Below are 7,809 nucleotides of genomic sequence, written 5' to 3' on the forward strand. Positions count from 1 at the left end.
GAGCTCCATTGCAGTGTAAAAAAAACGAAAGCCACAATATAACAAAAAGCCCTAGATCTTGTTTTGTTTCATCTTAATTTCTACCTTTCCCTGGCTTAGTTTATAGTTTTTCCAACAACTCCTCTTTCCAAATACATCGAACTCTCTCTCCCAAATGCATTGGGTGCTATGAGCTCCAATGCAGTGGTCTGGCTTCCTTTGGCAATTACAAAAGAAAGAAACCTGGGCTACCTTTACTTTTTGCGTGTCATCCTTGTGCAGGGTCCATGCTAATCTTCTCTGTATCGTTCCAATTTTAGTATATGTGCTGCCAAAGCGAGCACTAGCTTTACTTTTTTAAAAAACATTGAGTATTTCTTAATAATTTTTCCCGATAAAAGCATGCTCAAACAAAATTTAGACAATTTAAATATATTTAAACATTTGCATCTACCAAATTCATACTTTTCAAAACTGGGGAAAATTACAAAGCAATATAATTATGTTATTCACAAGATAATTATAGGATTTATTTAAAATATTAATTCATCCCACCCAGGCAGAATGGTGCTATAATGAGAGACTCGCTTAGAACAGGGTGATGAATGACTTTTGGAATTCTGTGTTCCACACAGCTAGAGGGAAAACCCCACCTAAGTCTTTGAGCTTTTGTGGAGCCAGTGGTCATGGCAACCTTCCATCCCTGATGCCTCCCTCAACCCAGCGATCATATCCAGTGATGAGATAGCAACTCCACAACTGCCCCCAAAGACAACAAGAGGAGTGCTGACTAATATGTGAGCAACAAAGTCCCAGGTGGGCCAGTGGAACAGGTCATCCAGGTAAGCCCTGTAGGTCAGGGAGACAAGCTGCTCAGTTGAGCCAGGTAGGCCAGTGGACCAGTGAAACAGGTTGGCCAGATGAAACTATGTAGGCCAGGCTGTTCAGGTAGACCAGTTGGCCAAGTGAGTCAGGTTGGCCAATTGGACCAGGTGAGATAGATGGGTCAGGTAGATCAGTGGGCCACTCTTAGTCAATACCATCCATTACTACTGTAACTTGCTTCTGCTTCTGGTCCACTCTCAGTCCCAGGTCTTGCACCTAGCCCTCCCTTTGAAACTAAATGTTTATTGGGCCCAGCAGGTAAAGAACTAAATGTTTATTGGGCCTATTAGGTAAGCAGAAAAGGAGCTAACTCACCACCATGATTGCTTCCCCAGAGAAAATCAAGCTACTTGGACTCTAACCATGAAGAATTGAGAATCTGGAACCGGAGTGATAGCACAGTGGTAGGGCCTTTGCCTTGCATGCTGCTGACCCAGGATAGACCCAGGTTCGATCCTGGCCTCCCATATGGTTCCCCGAGTGTACCAGGAGTGATTTCTGAGTGTAGAGCCAGGAGTCACTCTTGAGTGCCACTGGGTATGGCCCCAAGAAGAAACAAAACAAAAAGAAGAAGAAGAACTGAGAACCTGGATTCTTCCCTTCAGTTGGCCCTAACTTACATTTATTTTTTTTGATTTGGGGGGAACACTTCTGGTAGTGCTCAGATTTTACTCCTGATTCTGATCTCAGGGATCATTCTTAGTGATACCTGGGGGACCCTATGGGGTACTGGAGATTGAACTTAGGTCAGACATATGCAAGGCAAGCACCTTAATCGCAATACTCTCACTCTGGTTTTGCAATTTTCATTTATACCCTCAGCCCTGGAATATCCTATGGACCCATAAGAGGTCAGATGACCCCCAGTTGAGAAATGCTGGTCTGAAGTATAGGCTTTGGAGTCAGCCTGGCTGGTTTGCATCTTCCCTTTTCTGACTCCTTATGCTGATTTCATTTGTCTGTGTATTAGTTGGCCCATCTGTAAAATGAGGTCATGTGGTCTGGGATTCCTCTGTCATTGGGTGACTTCCAGGCCTCAGTATGTTGAGACAGTGTATGATTGGTTCTATTTGGTCACATGCTCCTCTCGGATTTTCTCCTGGAGGATGTGGTTCACATGATAGGTATTGCCTTTGGCTTGTGCCCAAACTAGATGGAAGGGCAGTTGGGTTGGTTACCTCAAGAAGAAAAGGGAGAGGCAGGGAAGTGTATCAGCAGAGATACCAGCAGGTGCTCTGGTCACCCCACCCTCCTGGCTCAGTGACCTTGGGTAAGTGGTTCAGTGATCAGAAGTCCAAGTTCCGCTTCTCAACAGGCTTCCTGGAGAAATGGAGGGAGGGGGATTTCGCAATGCTTCCCCCACAGAAGGCTGCCAGCCAATAAATTTAAGCAATGCCACCTCTGATAGCAACAAAAGCCAGACTTGGGGGACAGGAGCTAGAAGATGACTCAAATGGAATCTCATGTTCTACATATGAAAGCCCTGGGTCAGTTCCTCAGTATTCCATGACGCTCCCCTAGCCTCTGAGAAAGGCAGAAATGCAGGGAGTAGCCCAGAACACTACCGGGTATGGGCCAAAACCCATAAAGGAGAGTCAGGCTGAGTGGGAATTTTCCAAAGGTGGGAATCAGGTCATGCCCCCAAACTCTCAACTCCACAGAAAGGCCCCCAGGGGGTTGGAAACAGACTTGACAAGAGGTCCTCAATCCCCTGTCTATTTAATAAACATCTCCAACCTCCTGGATGGTTTTCTTCTCTTAGTAAGCAGTTAGGTCTAACCTGTTCTCCAGAGTTTTGTAAGAGGCCAAATTCCAGGTTGGGGCAAGATAAACAAGGTCCCTTGGCTAATGATTGGTGATTTGGCCTAGAATACCATTTGCTACAAATTTCAGTGCATATCCCTCTCTCTCTTTCTTTCTCTCTCTCTCTCTCTATCTCTCTCTGTCTCTCTCTGTCTCTCTGTCTCTCTCTCTCTCTCTCTCACACACACACACACAGGGAGACTATTAGAGTAAGAACAAGCTTTCAGGATCTGCAGAATGGCTGCAAGGCAGTTATATATATATATATATATATATATATATATATATATATATATATATATATATTGTTGTTGTTGTTGTTGTTGTTCCTTCTCAAAGAGAGGACATACTGAGTGTCTGCCCACCCAACATTCTCTGCCTTGTCCTGCTTTTCAAGGAATGAACAGACCCTTGGTCAGAGCCGTACACTTTCCAAATACTTCACAGCTCCCAGTAGATTCTCAGGTCTACCTGCATCCCAGTTGCAAAGGAAGAGGACACCTGGGAGCTCAGAGAAGACAAGTAGTTGTCCTGAGGACACACAACTAGGAAGCAGCACAGCCACAACGGGAAAATGACCCCACACACATCCTGACCAAAATGATGCCTGTCCTCAGTTTATCTAGAGTAGACACCCTTCCTCTGGCTAGGAACACTGGACTTGAATGGCCATGGGAGGGGACTTTGTGTTCCTGTGTGGATATCAATCACTATGCTAGGGAAAGTTTTCTTTTCACTTAGCTCGCACTTTAGAAATCAACTTCCTAGAGAGATTTCACACTGTATCCACTCTGTTTAAACCTCATCCCAGTCTGAAGTTGCCACCCCCCTCATTCCTCCCTCCCTCCTCCCCTCCTTTCTTCCTTCCTTCCTTCCCTTCCTCCCTCCCTCCCTCCTTCTTTTCTTCCTTCTTTCCTTTCTCCCTCCCTCCCTTCCTCCCTCCCTCCCCTCCTCCCTTCCTCCCTCCCTCCCTTCCTCCCTCCCTCCCTCCCTCCCTCCCTTCCTTCCTTCCTTCCTTCCTTCCTTCCTTCCTTCCTTCCTTCCTTCCTTCCTTCCTTCCTTCCTTCTTTCCTTCCTTCCTTCCTTCCTCACACCTAACAGTGCTCAGGGCTTATTCTTTTTTTTATATAATTATCTTTATTTAAACACTGTGATTACAAGCATGATTATAGTTGTATGATTACAGTCATGTAAAGAACACCCCCCTTCACCAGTGCAACATTCCCACTACCATTTTCCCAGATCTTCCTCCTCCCCATCCCCCCACACACCTGTACTCGAGACAGACTTTCTACTTCCCTCATTCATTCACATTGTTATGATAGTTTTCAGTGTAGTCATCTCTCCAACGGCACTCATCACTCTATGTGATGAGCTTCATGTCATGAGCTGCACCTACCAAGGGCTTATTCTTGTCTCTGCACTCAGGAGTTCCTCTTGGGATCTTCCAGGGACCAGAATTTGAACCCTATCCATCAAGGGCAAGTGCCCTATCACTGTATTATGTTTCCACCCTGCCTCCCATCATTGTTAAATGGCTTTTCAGGGAGCTGGGTCTATCAGCAAAGAACTAAACTCAGTTCCTAAACTGATCCTAACCTCAGACCAACATATCTATGGCTGGAGTGCTTCCTGTGCATGCATATGAACCCATGTTCACACTTTCTGCCATTCAGGATTGGTTTATACCGGGGAAGCCATCTCTTCAGACCCCCTTTTACAAACAGGAAAACAGAGGCCCAAGGAGGTACATGTCCAGCCAGAGAGGACATCAGAGTGAATGTTGGCTTTAAGATGTTTGAACATGCATTTGGGGGTAAACCTGGGGTCTTTCTTGGTTTCTTTAGTGAGTCCCTCAACCCCTTGCCTTGATCCCTAAATCCTTATGCTATAGCTCCTCAGCAAAACCAACCACCAACTTCTTCTTTTTTTTTTTTTTTTTTTTTTTTGGTTTTTGGGCCACACCCGGTGACGCTCAGGGGTTACTCCTGGCTATGCGCTCAGAAGTCGCTCCTGGCTTGGGGGACCATATGGGACGCTGGGGGATCGAACCGCGGTCCGTCCGAGGCTAGCGCAGGCAAGGCAGGCACCTTACCTTTAGCGCCATCACCCGGCCCCAACCACCAACTTCTTAATTCTAACTGGACCACCCTGATTCGGTTACCTGCCTGTACCATCTCTAGAAACCTCTAGGCCAGTTGGGAAATGCCCTGGTTCCTCTGAGACCCCAGCCTGACCTGTGGGTTTTAATAACATGGTAGAAAAACAGTCGGCATGGAAAGTCTTTATGAGCCCTGGAATGTGCTTTCCAAAGCAGAAATTAGCTGACACAGGCAGAGCGTCAGCTGGAAAAACAAGGTCTGGGCTAGGTGGCCCAGAAACAAAACTGCCTGGTGCCCAGAGTCTTCCATTGATTCCATCGGCAGCTTTCCCTGGGCCATCTGAACCATGGCAAGTGCTGCTTTAGAAAGAATGCTATGCCAGCTTGTAGGATTGAGTCCTTGCCTGCCTGACATCTTTTTTAGTAAAAAAAAAAAAAAAAAAAAAAAAAAGACCTGCCCACCATTCCCTTTGAGCACGCACTGTAATAAGTGGCCAGTCCCCATGAGAGGCTTTCACCTCCTTTTCACCATCCCTTTCACCCAGGCTAGATGAAAACACAGACACCCATGGAAGTCAAGGTGGTCATTTGTCTGTGATTAGTGATGGAGGCCACAAAGGAGCAGAGTGCTGGCCCAAAGCAAGCCAGTGGCTTGCATGTCTTTCCCATTTGTTTTTTCTTTTACAGCTCAGGATTGCCTTGGAGGAAGGGGGGGTACAGAGGCATCTCACTTCAGGGTCCACAGGGCTGACCTGCCCAACCTCTCTGGTCAGCGAGAGGTCTTGTCAGAGGGAAAATATCTGGAGTCTGCGATATAGCCAGTCCCTCTCCTCTTTTGAAAAGCAGAGTTGTTGCTGCAGAAATAACTCCCTGAATACCACTCCCAGGGGGCCTAAACAGCCCAAATTATTCTCCAGGGTACTTTTTTTAGGAAAAAAAGGGGGGTGCTGGCATGTGTTCTCATTCATAAAAGCTACACTGGCATTCCCAATCGCCTCATAATCATCTGGGATCTTGGAGCCTCATGTTCTTGCTACCAAGTTACTTTTCCTTTTTCCAGATTTTGCTTCCATTTATTTTTATTTCCATTAAAGAGAAGAAAAGTCCCTTTAGGGTGGATTTCCCAGGGCTGGGGGACAGCAGGAAGGAGAAGGATGCACTCTGCCTGCCCACTGTACTGTCTCTCTGTCCCCTAGAGGCAGGATTTTAATTATAGCCTACCTGATTCAAAATGGAGAACCCCATCAGTGTTTCTTTCATACTTGGTGGACACACCCATCATTTGGAGATCTTGCTTTAAAATTCTGATTATTGGGCTGAAGAACTAGTACAGGGACACTTGCTTTTCTATCCCTCTGACTGATTTGAATCCTCAGCACCACATAAGGTTCCCCAACCCCGCACCATTAGTGATCACCCCTGAGCACAGAACCAGTCATAGCCACCCCACCCCCAACAATAGCCAGGTGTGGCCCCACACAAAACAAAAATAAAACAACAATGGGGTTGGAGCAAAAGTACAGTGGGTAGGTCACTTGCCTAGCATGCAGCTGAGCCAGGTTCTATCTCTAGCATCTCCTGAGCCTGCCAGGAGAAATTTCTGATTTCACAGCCAGCAGTAACCGCTGAGCATTACTAGTGTGACCCAAAACTTTTTTTGTTTGTTTTTTGAGTCACACCCGGCAGTGCTCAGGGGTTACTCCTGGCTCTGTGCTCAGAAATCGCTCCTGGCAGGCTCGAGGGACCGTATGGGACACTGGGATTTGAACTGATGACCTTCTGCATGAAAGGCAAATGCCTTACCTCCATGCTATCTCTCTGGCCCCCCAAAACTTTTTTTTTAAGGCAGGTTTCGTGCAGGTCCCAACATGAGCATTTCTGAGACTCTCCCCTAATGGGGAGACTGCTGACCTGAATGTACATATTAAAGACGGGGTGCTACACCCATCTTTTTCTTGTTTGTTTTTATCTTGGGTCACACCCAAATTTGCTCAGGGGATACTCGTGGCTCTGTGTGTAAGGATCACTCCTGGTAGAGCTGGGGAATCATATGTGGTACCAAAGCTCCAACTTGGGTTGGCCACATTCAAGGCAAGTGCCTTAACTTGTTGTACTATCTCTCCAGTCCCCTTCTTCTTCCCAATGACTGTAAACCTCTGCTTCCAATGACCCTTATTTCCCCTGCTCTGTGAGCTGACAGCAGGAGGTTACGTTTGCTGGTTTCCTGGAAGGAATTTCTTAAAATAGATGCCTGGAAAGGGTTTGCAATTAGGCATCCTGAGTTTGAATTCCAGCCATTACAGTTTCTTTATCCTGACCTCTGGACACTTCCGCTCTGAGCTGATCAGTTCTCCTTCTGCAGAATGAGACCAGTAGTCCCAATGGTTTGGAGGAGGATGCCAAAGACACTGAGGTAGCAATGCACCCAGAACAGGACTGTGGAGAAGGAGCAGGCCATTTGTGATTATTCATAAAAGTCCTAATAACAATGACTAATAGCAGTCCCAGAGGGAAGGACTTGGATAGAGCCCTAGATACCACTTAGACCCTTGTCATCATTTGGTCTCCAGACTTACCCATGTGGTCTTGGACCAATCAGGCACTTTATTATTTCCATGTCTGAGTCCAAGTGATTTCTAGAAGCCATGTTTGCTGTCCCCAAAGCTGCACCCCCAAAACCTCTTCCATCTGAGGCTTAACAGTTTGGACAAAGGAAAGCCTGAGCTTTTTCACAAACTGGGCTCACGAGGGGGCACTTGGCTAGGCAAGAGTGAAAGGTTAAGCCGAGGTACATTGTTGACTAGTTGTTTATTGATTTGGAGATCATATCCAGCAGTTATTGGGGAATTGCTCCAAGTTCCATGCTTGGGAGTTGCTTCCCTTTGTATTCTGAGACTGGTAGCACAGATATGGAACCCCAGATTGCTCCCTTTGGAGCCTGTGCTGGTCCGTTGTAACTATTGATTAGTTAGTTCATGGGTTTGGTCTTCCCTTTGTCATTTTCATGGTGACATTTAACTGCAGAGTTCACCCAAACTATT

At 46.4% G+C, this 7,809-nt stretch overlaps 1 non-coding gene across 1 annotated transcript; it reads right to left on the bottom strand.

Moving 5' to 3' along the window:
• Window positions 1-216: 216 nt before the first annotated feature.
• LOC126013043 (U6 spliceosomal RNA) lies at window positions 217-323 on the bottom strand. Its single transcript, XR_007497379.1, has one exon. It is a non-coding gene; the product is annotated as a U6 spliceosomal RNA (small nuclear RNA).
• Between the last annotated feature and the right edge of the window lie 7,486 nt (window positions 324-7,809).

This window comes from Suncus etruscus, chromosome 6, assembly GCF_024139225.1.
Source record: "Suncus etruscus isolate mSunEtr1 chromosome 6, mSunEtr1.pri.cur, whole genome shotgun sequence".
NCBI classification, from domain to species: domain Eukaryota; kingdom Metazoa; phylum Chordata; class Mammalia; order Eulipotyphla; family Soricidae; genus Suncus; species Suncus etruscus.